The sequence below is a fragment of the Sturnira hondurensis genome, unplaced genomic scaffold, assembly GCF_014824575.4.
Source record: "Sturnira hondurensis isolate 20B ecotype Veracruz unplaced genomic scaffold, ASM1482457v3 Scaffold0021143, whole genome shotgun sequence".
Lineage (NCBI taxonomy): Eukaryota > Metazoa > Chordata > Mammalia > Chiroptera > Phyllostomidae > Sturnira > Sturnira hondurensis.
In genome coordinates this window covers 25,201,270-25,214,590 of record NW_028093774.1, presented here as the reverse complement: position 1 = coordinate 25,214,590, position 13,321 = coordinate 25,201,270, and positions in this window count along the sequence as shown.

Here is a 13,321-nt window from a genome sequence, read left to right as displayed (position 1 = left end):
CCCTCCCTTGCCTTGTCTTGCTGGCATTCCCTGCAGACTACCAGGTAGTTTTCCTTCCCAGCTCAGGTGTTTGTTTACCTACAAAGGAGGAGGAGGAGTTCATGCACTGTGGGGAGGTGGGGGGGCCAGGAGGTTGCAAAGTAAGAATGGCAAAACCCACCTGTTTCCCATTTTCTGGCTAGATCTTGGAAATTTTAAGCAAAATACAAAACATGGGCTGTAGCAACTCTGAAAAGTGTGTTTGGTCCTAAGTTTAATCAGAAAGAGGTTTTCCCATTCCAAGTTGCGAGGAAAGCTTCCATACCCCTCAGAATCTTGAAGGAAAAGTGTGAGCCTCCCACCCAGGGCAGGGGAGGGAGGAGAGAGGACTTGGTTTGGGGTGATTTGAAGCAAAGGGCTTTGCAGTTTTCTGGTGGTGTCTCTAGGCCTGACTGGGAACCCCGAAATCCTCCCTCCGAGTTCGCTACAAATCTTAGGGCTGGACACACATTGATCGACGTGGCACATTTCTCAACTATGAGGAACCATGAATATTTTCTGAGACATATTTTTTAAAATCATACTTTATAATTTTCACAGTTCACATGTTGTCTCATTTCACCAGCACTCTGAGGGTTAGATCTGAGAGATGGTAGAGATCAACCCTCTTATTTTGCAAATGAGGGAACTTGTCCAGAAACTCGGAAGGACAAGACAAGGCCACTGAGGAGAGCAAGCCAAGGCTCCTATGCCCCAAACTGAATTTTCTCCTCTCTTATGCTAGTTAGCCACAGACTAAAAGACCAGGTTTTCACCAACCGCTTCCTCACTAACCTCTTTCCCCATATAAGACTCTGTTCAGGAGTAAGAAGCTCTAGGAAAGGCTGTTGGTACACCGGCATCTCTGAGGGGACCAGGAATCTCTTCTCAGTATATCCCCTGGAACTGCTGAGTTGGCAAGGGCCCCACTATGAATTTAGAGATGTGAGTCACGTTCCCTTGCCAGGCTTGCTAAGTGGCAGAGCCCTCCTGGGTGTGTTTCCAGGCACTCTTCAGTGTCCTGGGGAATTTCTTCAAGCGACACTAAGTGTCCTTTCACCACTCTTTTGGCCCGTAAGCCCCCTATCTCCGGGGATGATAGCAGCCTGCAGCCCCCCTGCAGCAGATCAGCCTGCAGCTGAGTTGTATGGGAAAGTGTTACCTAAAACTTGACATCCCTCTGCGGGGATGCAGAATCTCCGCGGCTCTAAACTAGGACTGCAGTCCCTACGACCCCTCCCCCGCCCCCTTCCCTGCACACCTGCCCACTCAGAGACGCTGGAAAACTTACAGGAGCGTGTCTGTGACTCAATGCAAACTGCTGCTTGGAGAAAAGCCGTCATCAACAGCCTGGCTGTGCGGCGGTGTCTGCCCGTTCGGCCAGGAGGCGACAGAATATACACCCCACTTAGCTTCACAGGGTGGGATCCTTCTACACGACCTTCAGCTCGTATCTGACGTGGCATGCCCTTTTTTAAAAATACATTCTACACTGACCTGTACCACTGCCAGCGCCGCCACCCTGCGCCCCCAGCCCACCACTGGTTTCAAGCTCTCCCAGGCCAGCTGATAACTAACATCTAGGCCGTCACGTGGGAGAGTGGCCTGGCCACCGACAGCTCAGTTTCAGCAGTGTGTGTGTGTGTGTGTGTGTGTGTGTGCAAGCCTTTGAATATTTTATTGCATTTTGACCTTATTATTTTATAAGAACGAGTGGAAAATGGAAAAATGAAGGGCTGATGCTAGTGATAAGAAAGGCAGTTCCCTGACACCTAACGGAATTGAGACAGAGATGGAAGTCGCTAGGCGTGCGGGAAGCAGGGGGGTTTCAGCTTCCGTCAAATGCTCCCTGGATTTAAGCCAGCTGACTGTGTGCTCAATTGTGAAGGAAGAGAATAAAACTAGAGAGCACCTATGACATTGTGGCTGTACCTGGTTAAAGATCATATCTAAATGTGGGGTGTGACTGAAGGACTATGGGAAACACAGGTTTCCCATAGTCCTTCAGTCCTAAAGCTGCACTGATTTAATGACAGATTTTCGGAGCTGGGGTGAGGGAGGGGTGAGACTGAAAATCAAGAAAATATAGCAATACTATTGTTTGGCTTCCTGGGAACAGAATTTTCCCTTATGACTTGCAAGTCTGCTGCTTGCCTCTTGCATGTCAGACCAGCCAATTTGAGGAAAGCATTAGGTAGGAAAGGAGAGGGCACCCGTAGATACATTCTCTCTGGGGGTGACCCCAGCCCCAAAGCCACGGACAAGGCCTTCAGTTAATGTGCTGGAAGGGATGGGACTTAACAGAGGCCCTTGTGCCAGGAGAATTTCTCAGCCCACATATGCCTGGGGGACAGAAAATCATGAGAGTCAAAAGCAAAGCACACAGGGCCAGTCTTTTCCTGTTCGGGCTCCACTCCTAGCGTAGCCATTGTCCCAGCTGTCCCTGGGATTGGGGGGGGGGGGCGTGCTTTCTCTCTGTCTTTGCACGGTCTGCGCCTTCTGCCTGGATTAGCTGTCCTTCCTCTCAAGCTGCCTGGCTGACTCCCAGCTCATCCTTGAAGACTCTGCTCAGGCTGTGGCTCCCCACCCCCCAGCTCCCATTTCTGTGCTTCCTGTGCCCACCCTCTGTCCTTGCTCTTTCCACACTGTGTAACCATCACCAGCTGCCTGTGAGAGCTTTGGGGGCAAGGAGGTTTCTTATTCATTGTCCGCCCTCAGCATCCAGGCCTGGAGGTCCTCAGTACGTGTCTGCTGAGGCACAGAAGGGTGGAAGGATCGTGGACCCTCAGGGAGACCTCTTCAGCACAGCCCTGCTGCTGGGTGTTTGCAGCGGTGACCTTGCACAGCCAGTTCAAACTTCTTGAACCCTAAAAAACCCTTTTGTTCTTCTCTAGAAGGCAAACCATTTGACTCTAGATTCCTCTCTCTTTGTCCCTAAGGTCCCCTCCTCTGAGGGCTTTGGTGCTCACTCTAGTGTCTTCAGTCCCTGCCTGTAACACTGCCCTTCACACCCCCCGGGATGGTTCTTTACAAATACTTTTTGTAAGTAAATCCACTGACTTTTTCTTCAACCACGGGATTCTTGCCGATTCTTACCACTTTCCTCAGGCGAAAACAACCCCGAAGTGCTGTCCGATCCAGAGCATTTCTCAGGGAGGGCGGCCAAGGGAGTGCGAGAACCTCTCAGCAGGCCGCCCGGGACTGTGATGTGATGTCTGAACAGCCTCTTTAGAAACGCTCCAGTCTTTTCCAGGGAGGCCGTCCAGACGGGGACACTCTGTGTCAGCCCCTCACTGTTACTTCTCTGGGGGCCGGGGAGATAGGTGTGGTGAGCACGAATTTTGCCTGCCTGGGTCTCAGTTGGCATCACTCAGTGAGAAGGGGGAAGGGTCTCAGCTCTGGTTTGTACCCCTCCACCCACTGACTCTTGGCCTAGGACACCCTGCCCTGCTGCCCTGGGCTGTGACAAAGGGAGGCACTCTCTGAAAAGTCCTGGGTGGAGCAGCTCAGAGAAGCCCGCCATTGGCCCACCCAGCATGATGCCCAGCGGGCCTCTTTCTGAGCACACCACAGCCAACCCCGGCCATCCACACTGATCTCGGCACCAGGGAGTCCCACTTACTCTCCAGATCCTCTGGACCTTGAGCTCTCTGGGGCGGTGCCGAGAGTCCGCTTGGCGGAAAGCTGGTTCTTTTCCTGTGAGGCACACAGCCCTGATCGAGACGCGCCGGTCAGGGCACGACTTGGCAGAGCTACAATGCCAAGGCTCAGATGCATCTTTTCTGTGTGATGTCCCAAAACTCAGGCAGGAAAGCCTGCCTTCCCCCAGAGTGCCCGCCCCCCCGCACTGGCATTTGCATCCCCCCAACCATATATAAAAGGAGCCAGTAGCCGGCCCCCAGTGAGGACAAGGCTACCATTCAGCCAGGCTCCAGTGACATCCCAACCTGAGAGTGCAGCTGGGGCAGTTTATGAACAGTGCCGAGTCCCGGGGGAAGTCAGCCCTGTCCTCTAGCCCACAAGCCTCCATTGTTCACTTTCTTGTTTTTCTCCAAATGTTTAGATGTGCTCCGAGCACAGAAAATTCCCAAATGGAGGCCATCAGCCAGAGCCGGCCCAAGGCGGGGAAGCTGAGTCTCTGTGGGACCTCTGCCACCTGCCTCCCCTCTATCCCAGGTGTTCCCATCTCGCCCTAAGATGTGAGCATTGTGGGCGGGTGGGGTAAGGGGATGGCCTCTTCTCCCTCAGAGCTATGTGGCAACAGTGGGCTTGGGATGTCCCACCAAACAAGAGTGAGGCCACAGCTGGGTCTCCCTTGGTTGGCAGCCATGTTACCTTAGGGTGGTCCAAAAAGTGGGTGAGGGTATTTTCTAAGCGCTTGTCACTGGCCAAGGCTGCTAAAATTTGACAGGAATAATTGCATCCTGGGCCTCTGTCTACATCAAGAACTTGGGCCCCAAAGTTCAGCCTCTTGGGTCTGATTCCTGATTCCAGCTCTTACTGCTCCTGCTAGCTGTGCAACCTTGGGCAAGTGATTTAGCCTCTCTGAACCTCAGTTTCCCGCTTGGTAAAATGATAACTACCTCACAGAGCTGTTCTGGGTTTAATGAGACAATAAAGGTAGGACTGGCACAAAATGAGCTTGCAGCAAACACTGGTCATTCTTTGTATGATTCTTATGCTTAGCAGTGACCGCTGTCACACCATTGTCAATCCACCATCTCTGCTTTTCGCACCCACTTTGGTTTCTAAATGGAATGCCTTCAACAGCCTCCAGTTGTGGGTCAGAGAACAGCTGTGCAGGACCAGCCAGGGCCAGAGGAATGAAGGATGAAGTGCCTTGTGACGCAGAGGAGAAGAGAACGTGCTGGAAAGTGCATCGCCGCTGTCCCCTCCTCCCCTCAGCTCCTGATCTCCTTTTCAGGGCTCATATTACTTACCCTTCCGCATGGCAGTCAGTTCTCAGCTCTGCCATATGGCCCAGCAGGACCACCGAAACCCCACCCCCCGCCAGGAAAGCCCCTCTCCCCCAGTACCCACCCTGGCAGCCACCTATGGCCCGTGAGGGAAATAGGGGAGGCAGAGGTGAAATCTCTGGAAATTTTGTTAGATCAAGGGGGTGGGGCGGGGAGCATCCAGATCCCAAACTCCAAACCCTGGGGCCCTGGGATGCTGAACACAGTTTAGAGATTGGGGTTCCATTTCCACCAGCCTGAGGGCCTGGTTGTGAAGAGAGATGGACACAGTGGCGGGTAGGAAGACTCCAGGAAAGGCAAGAGAGGGTTTTGAGTTCCAGTCCTTCCTGCCTGGCACAGTTCGCGTTCTTATTTGGGGCTTTGGGCTTTTGCCTCCTCAGAACAGAACTGAGATGACACCCCTCGCCTCCCTCAGGCTCATTAATCCTTTCGAGAATAAGGCCCTAGGACAGGGCCATATGGTTTCCTTATCTTCCTTATCTCCCAGCACTCACCTTCCATTTGGAATGTTTATCCCAAGATAACCATCAGATTCCACTTAGGGTGATTGAATGGGGGGCCTCCCTCCAGGATTTTCCCCACAATTTCGAATGAATGGAAGGTCCAATCCAATAATAAATGAGCCAGACCAGGCTCTGATAATGGACAGGGCTCCTCCCACACTCCCAGCCCCCACCAGGCACCCTCACCTCCTCTCCCTACAAATACCCCCTCTTCCACCTGGTCAGCTCAACTTTTACCGGCTTTATACAGTGGAGTGCTTCGTAAGATTTCCATTAAAAGATGTGTATCTGCCTTAAACAATGTTTTAAAAAACAGACGTCTGAAGCTACCCCAGCACTTGTCCACAGAAATGTTAACACAAGCTACGCATGCAAGCCCACCTGCAGTTTTACGTTCTGCAGCAGCCACGTGACCACGTAACCATGAACAGGTGAAATTAATTTTAAGACTCCATTTCACTTACAGTTTTAAATACCCATAGCATATTTATTATCGCTAATATAACAATACATTTTATGTAGCCCCCAAATATCACTTCAACATGTACTCAATATCAACATTATCTGTGAGGTGTTTCACATTTGCTTTTTTGTGCCGAGTCTTCGCCAGCCAGTGTGTTTCACACTGACGGCACACATCCGTGCAGACTGGGCGCACGCACTCCAGGTGTCCTGCGTCCCGCTGTGGGCGGCGGCCGTCGGAGGGCAGGGAAGATCTAGAGAGACCAGGAAGAGAGACCTGGGCAAGGACAAAGTGCCTGGGCGGCACGCCGCCCGCTGGGGCTGGCGGCCAGGGGAGCGGCACTATGGAAAGATGAGCAAGCCACGACTTCGCTCCCAGTCTAAGCTGAGACCCAACCTTCATCTCCCTACCTCCCCTCGCCTTTCCCTGAAGGAAAGGAAAACACACACACAGACACAATGGCTTTTTTTTAAGTGGCAGCAATTTTTATTGCTGCTAATGTAATGTTTGTCATTTCACTTGCTAATAAAATTGTTTATGGAAGCCTCTATCACTGGGTGCTTTTCCTGTGGGCTGTTTAAGAGCGAAGACGGTGCTGACTGACATCCAGAGTCTCCGCAGTGAGCTCCGCTGCACTTCGGATAAAGGGAGTGGGGTGGGAGTGGGGGCTGGGATAGACAGACCCAGACTTGGGTCACCAGTGCCCGTTGGTGCTCCCTGGTTCCAGGAAAGAGGAACACAATTCGAACATTGACAGGACGCTCAGGAAGAACTCCCACTCGGCATTCAGACACTATACTTAAAAGGCCACTTGCACTCTGGGCAGGGAAGAGGACACGATCTGTGTTCAGCAATATGTGTGTGTGCGCGGTTCCTTCTCCCCATGGCAGGTGTCTAATGAGTTACTGATGCGGCAGGACTCCTGTTGCAGCCGAGCTATGCCCAGAGCTTCCCCTGCTCGGAAGATCAAGATAAAGATGATACGAACAAAGAGAAGGATGGGATGGGAGGCCCCTGGCAAAGCAGGAGGACATTAGAGATGCCAGCCCTGAACCCCGAATGGAGGAAGGTAGGGAGCAGATTTCAGGCCTCCTCGGGAAAGCCTTCATGACCACCCCATATAAGAGCTGCTCTCTGTACCTCGTTTGTCTTCACAGTACTTACAATTCAGACAGGCTGTTATATTTTGCTTTGTTGACGGCTGTCCTCAGTTTTGTTCTTGCTGCATCCCAGTGCCTAGAATAGTGCCTGCCACTCTTAATAAACATTTGCTGATGGAATAAATCATACTAGGAGGTCATGCCAGAAATACTGGGCAGGCCCCCAAAAAGCTGCGATTTTAGAACTTGCAAGAATATGAGAACGAGCTGGTAGGGAAGGCAGGGAGAGGTGGGGTGGGACGGTGAGGAGGATGTGAAGAAGCGGGGAGGAATGGTGGTCTGTGTGTGTGATCCCCTCGTAATGGGAGACAGAGAAGAATTTGAAAAAGTTGGAGGAATGTGATTGCAGCGCAAAGACAGTGAGATTATTTTGTCAGCAACATTTGGATCCCATTGGTGATGAGAGACATGTGGGCCCGGCAAGGAGACAATTGCGGTAGTCAAGACAGGATGTGAATAAGACATAAAGGAGCATTTCATCAGTGGGGATGGGAAAGAACCAGGGCTGCAGTAGCCAAGTCAAGGAGGAGGAAGGGTCAGCCCCAGCATTCCCATGCGCTGCTTCGCATACATCCTCAGTGTGCTACACACGAGCACACACGTACACATGCACACTCACACACACAGACTGCCCACAAGGAGCATTCAAAGACCCCCTTCTCACTTTCTAGCACAACTGAAAACCCTGTTTTCTGCTTCAGTCTTTGGTCTTTGTCTTTTGCTTGCTTCTTCCCTGGCCATGAAGGAAAGAACTTGCAGAGAGGGACTCAGAAACTCCAGATGAGGCGGCAGTGTATTCTCCATCAACAAGGTTTGCTTTTGGCTAGTGCGAGAGGGCTGGAGCCTTAGTGAAGGTCCAAAGGCCTTCTGGGACAGAAAGGAGAAAAAAGGCGCAGGGAAGGAAGGCCTGGAAGAGGAGAAAACGCCTCCTTTAAACAAGGGCAGACTGAGCAATCGTTTGTGGACATGCTAACACAGGTTCACACAGGTGTAGGCCACATGAAAAAAAGTCTATAACTGAGACTGGGGACCCAGAGGAGGTGATCAAGCTTCTTTTTGTAGAAGTAGGTGGGGACATGCTTGGGGATCCAGCTGAAACAGGACTTTATTTTTAAAGAGGCTTAGATTGATGTTTCTGCTAGCCTAAATAGAACAGAGCAGCCAACTTCTTCCCGGCCTGGCCAGGCCCCCGAGCAAGCTCCAAGACCTTGTACTCAAAAAGAAAAAAAAAAAAATGAGAGAGAGAGGAATCCACAGATGCACAAGGTCACAGAGTTAGTCCTCTCAGTGTGTTGGGAGGAGAAAGATGGATGAGCTGGTTGTGTATACTCTGCAATCCCCGGCCTCACCCTCGAGGAAGAAAGGCGGAGGATTGTTGGGTGAGGGGTGGGGAGCTGGGCCCACTTACTTTGGGCTGTGCCTGGCCTGGTAGGGATGATGGAGACCCAGGCCTGTGCTCAAGGAGCTGGCAGTCCAGTGAGAGGGCAGGGGGCTGAGCAAGCTCACATCCTTATAGTGCAAGGCGACAGCTGATAGACCCCACGTAGGAGATAAGCGGAAGGTTAGGAGTCTTCCTAGAGGAGCCCTTCCATGTGGTAGGAGAACTCAAAAAGTCCATCTTGGAAAAGAAAGGATTTAAATGCGAGGATTTTGACAAAGAGTGGGCAGGGTAGATGTGAGCCACTCTAAGCATTCAGATCTGAGGGAATGCGAGAATGTGAAAGAGAGTAAGCCAGGCGGAGGAGAAGGAGGCTTAGAGCCCGGGTTTCCAAGCCTCTCTCAGAAGCTTATCCTGGAGTCTGCAGACAAAGGGGAGTCATCGAAGAGTTGGGAGGTTTGCGACCCAGATAGACTGAAGGAAGGTTGACGTGGCAATGGGGAGCCTTTTAGAGTGGAGAGAGGCCGGGACCATGAAGATCAGTGAGGGTCTGTGTTAGTTAAGGCAATTTGGTCACTGCAACGGACTCACAAACTTCTGATACACAATAGAAGTTTACTTCTTGCTCACATAAAACTAACCTGGCACACTCTTTTGGTAGAAAAGAGTTCTCCGAGGGTGGGCCAGAGGCTCCCAGGTCTAAGGAACCACTAGAACAGCACCATGTTGTTGGAGCAGGTGCGGGGATGCGGGTGAGGCAGGAATCTGAGAGTTCAGCATCTCTGACCATAAAATTGAAGCAGAAGGGGTGACAGATGAGATGGGGAATGTAGGCAGGATTCTGAACTTGGAGACGACCCACGGTATTAGGGGACTTGCCCAACGGGTATCCTCCAGGGGATCTAAGCAGGAAACTGATAACGGTCCTGTGTGCGCAGTGAGCTTACCCAGGTTGCTATTTGAAGGGGAGATTTGAGGAGAGGAGCCTAGAGGCAAGGAAGCCCAAGACATAGTTCAGATACAAGCTGACCAAAGTCCCTGAGAGCGGTGGTAGTGAGAATACAGGCTACTTGTTGTCATGCCTACCAAGTATTACACATGCGCCATGTGCCAGCCCTGTGCTAAGATATTTACGTGCATCACCTTTCCTTGTTTTTTTAAATCCATTTTACAAATACAGAACTGAGACTTAGGGAGGTCCATAACCCACCAAAGTACACACACCTAGGAAGGGGCAGAGAGCCAGGATTCTAACCCAAAGCCAGAAACCTTAACCACCACCAGGTGACAATGGAGAAACATCAAATTGATGACACGGAGGGACATGAGGACACCTTTTGTGTAGGATGTGAGGAAAAGGAGGCTGCGAGGACGACTCCCGCTCGTGCCCTCCCTCGGGGTGGTGGTGCCTCCACCTGCCACTGAGGCCAGACAGGCGCAGGCTTGGGGGGAAGATGAGGAGTTCATTTTGAGGGGTCCATTTCCCAGGGCTGCCTCCCCTTCTCTGAGGGGGGCGTTCTGCCACCACCTGCCTTACACCCCCCATACTGTCTCCATCTGTTCCCTCGTCCTATGCCCAGGGTTCCCTGCCCTCCCTCTCTCTTTCCAGGCCTTGCTTTGTGCTTGCCCTGGGCATCACTGGCATTTGAATTCCTACAACAAGCATTTACCTGCTCATTGTGATTCCTGCAGTGAGCACCTGCTGAGAGCTCAGACGTGAAGGTTGCCCCTAAGGTCTCAGGGATGCTGGAGGGTTGTTCAGGGATGTGGTGTCTGTCCCCATCCCGGCACCCAGCCTGTGGCCCAGGACCCTGATGTACTTCCTGTCCCAGGTCATGTGGCTACAGGACCTACCTGTTTCTTCTGCTCCTTCTCTGCCTTCCTGGAAATAAATCTTATGCACAAATCTTATGCATAAATCTTTGCTATATTTTGGATTATTTCCATAAGCACAGATTGACTGAAAAAAATGCCCTCTAAAGCTTGAAGGAGAGTTTTAACCTAATGGAATAAAACTGAGTAATGGCAAAAGTACACACACACACACACACACACACACACACACACAATGAGGAAAAAGCAAGTTATTGCATTGGAATTTTCAATAATTTTTTTTGTATAAATGGCTCAAAACACTGCTGAGGACAAATTTATTTTTTAAAAGTATTTATTATATATCTGAAATTCAGATTTAACTGAGCATCTTACGTCTTTATTTGCTAAACTTAGCAACCATGCCATAGGTAGAGTTCTCAGGAATGGAACTAATGGATCAAAGTCAATGGACATTTTTAAGATTCTCAATGCATATGGCCAAAGTTCTTTTCAGTAAATGGTGCTGGTTTTCTGTCCTCCAATCCTCCAACCGTAAACAAGAATGCCTCTTTCTCCACAAATTGGCAGGTCTGAGTTATTTCATTGAAAAAGAAACTGAAGTTTGCTTCTTTGATAGCTAAAAAATGATCATTCACAAAGCTTTGACTATGAACAAAGCCGATCCTTTTTTCCTTTTTTCAATTAATTTATTTATTTATCTTTAGAGGGCAAGGAGAGAGAAAGAGAGACATCAATGTATGGTTGCCTTTCACACATTCCTGGGTTGCAGGCCAGTTCCCTGCAGGCCAACTCCCAGCAGGGGATGTGCGAAAGGCAACCTGACTGGGAATCGAACCGCGATCCTCTGGTTCGCAGGCCTGTGCTCAATCCACTGAGCTACACCAGCCAGGGCGATCCTTTTCTCTAAAGGTTGGTCTTTTGCACTTCCTTTAATGTAAACAGTGCGTGCCTGTCCTTAACGGATTTATCTTTTTGTTTTGCTTGTCAAGCTATGCGAACTCTTAAAGGATAATAATAACATTGTGCCCCTCACATTTTGTTGCAAATATTTGTCCCAGCTTATTTCTGCACTTTAATTAGGCTTCTATTCTTCTCCAAAATAGACATTTAACATTTTATATGGTCAAATCTCTACTTCTTTCATAACTTTTTCGTTGCTTTTAGCCTAGAGTCCTTCCTCATCTAGAGATTAGATATATCTCTTTACCTATATTTTCTTTTAGAAATCTGTTTGATTTCCTTTTATTGTTTTTTACATTTAACTCTTTAAACCATATGGAGTTTATTTGGAAATGATGTACAATGAATTTATAAATTATTTTTTTGTTCAAATCTCTAATTTGTCTCAGTTCTATTTGCTGAATAAAATTCTTACCCTCTCAATGATTTCTGGTACCTTGAGCCTATACATAAAGAAAAGCTATTTTTCTTAAAAGTGACCTCATTTATGACATTTAACTGTTCATCAAGTACATACTTAAGATTTCTTCCAGTGTTAAAATTATAAATACGAAGAAACTTTCATTTATTCTGGGATCATTGGAGATAATTGACCTAATTTGCTCCAGTATTGGTTTTTATTTATGTCTTATTTTCATCTGTTTTACTGAAACTTAAATGTATTCATCTCCATTCCAGGAGTTTTACTTCTCATTGCTGTATCATGTCTTATTGCATTGGAAGAAACAGCCCAATTGTTGTTACATAACAAAACTACATAGTAAAAGTAATAGCCAATATCCTTATTTTACCTCTATTTTTAATAAGAATACCCTTAATTTTATGCCATTAAGGACAGCCATGGTGCCCTGACTGGTAGGTCAGTGGATCGGGCATCATCCCACAAAGTGAGAGGTTGCAGGTTTGATTCCTGGTCAGGGCACGTGCCTGAGTTGCAGGACAGGTTCCTGGTTGGGGGACATGCAAGAGGTAACTGATCGATGTTCCTCTCCCTCTCTTTCTCCCTTCTTCCCCCTCGCTCTAAGAATAAATAAATAAATAATTTAAAAACAAAAGAATAGCCATGGCTTTTGATTTTTTTTAACAAAGCATTTTCGTGTTATAAAAGTAATTATCTCTTCTCATCTCTAAGAGGTATTAACAAAAAAAGAGAAAATCAGAAATAATTAATTAATTTTATTAAATGTATCTTTACTCTTTATGAGTTTCCCATTTTGAAGTATAAGGAATCCCTGTTTAGTGGAATTACAAGAGATAGAATTAGTGTGAATACATGCACCCCCCACCACCACATTATATTATGTGGTGCTTGCAAAACAGCATTTCTGAAACTAAACTATGTGTTAGTCCAAATTGCATGTGCCTATTAATAAAAAAATTTTATTAACACCCCAAATTAAATTTTTCAAAAATAGATATTCTGATCTTATTTTCTTATCCCAACAAATCGTCTTGCACATCCTCTGCTTTGGAGACCATCATCTAGAAGGTAAGTACTTGAGGGTACATGGTGCCCTGGGCCTACCCAGAGCTCTGCAGAACGCTTCTATACTCGTTTCCATCAGTCATGGAGCAGCACAAACATCCCACTCGAATTTGCACATGCACAATTCAAAATGCCCTCTGAAGCTTGAAGAAGAATTTGTAACTCAGTGGGATAAAGCTCAATCCTGGCAAAAGCACACACACATGCGTGCATACACACGGTGAGAGAGACGCACGTTACTCAACTCTGCCTGACCTTGGGCAAGTTACGTAACCTCTTTGGGACGCAGTTACTTCATTACTAAAATGACAGGGCTGTGCTCGATGACCTCCAAGCCCCTTCTTGCACTGACATTTTGTAACAGCGATGACCCTAGGGGGAGACGGGTGGGGTTAGGTGAGAAGCATATTTGCGTGTCAGTCAGCAGGACAGCTCTGTCATTAGGAAATCAAGCAGAGTACAGTTCTAGGGTTGATGACCAGAAGCACAGTGAGCACTACAATCAATCCTGGCCGTCCCCAGTGGCGACACTGGCACCAGT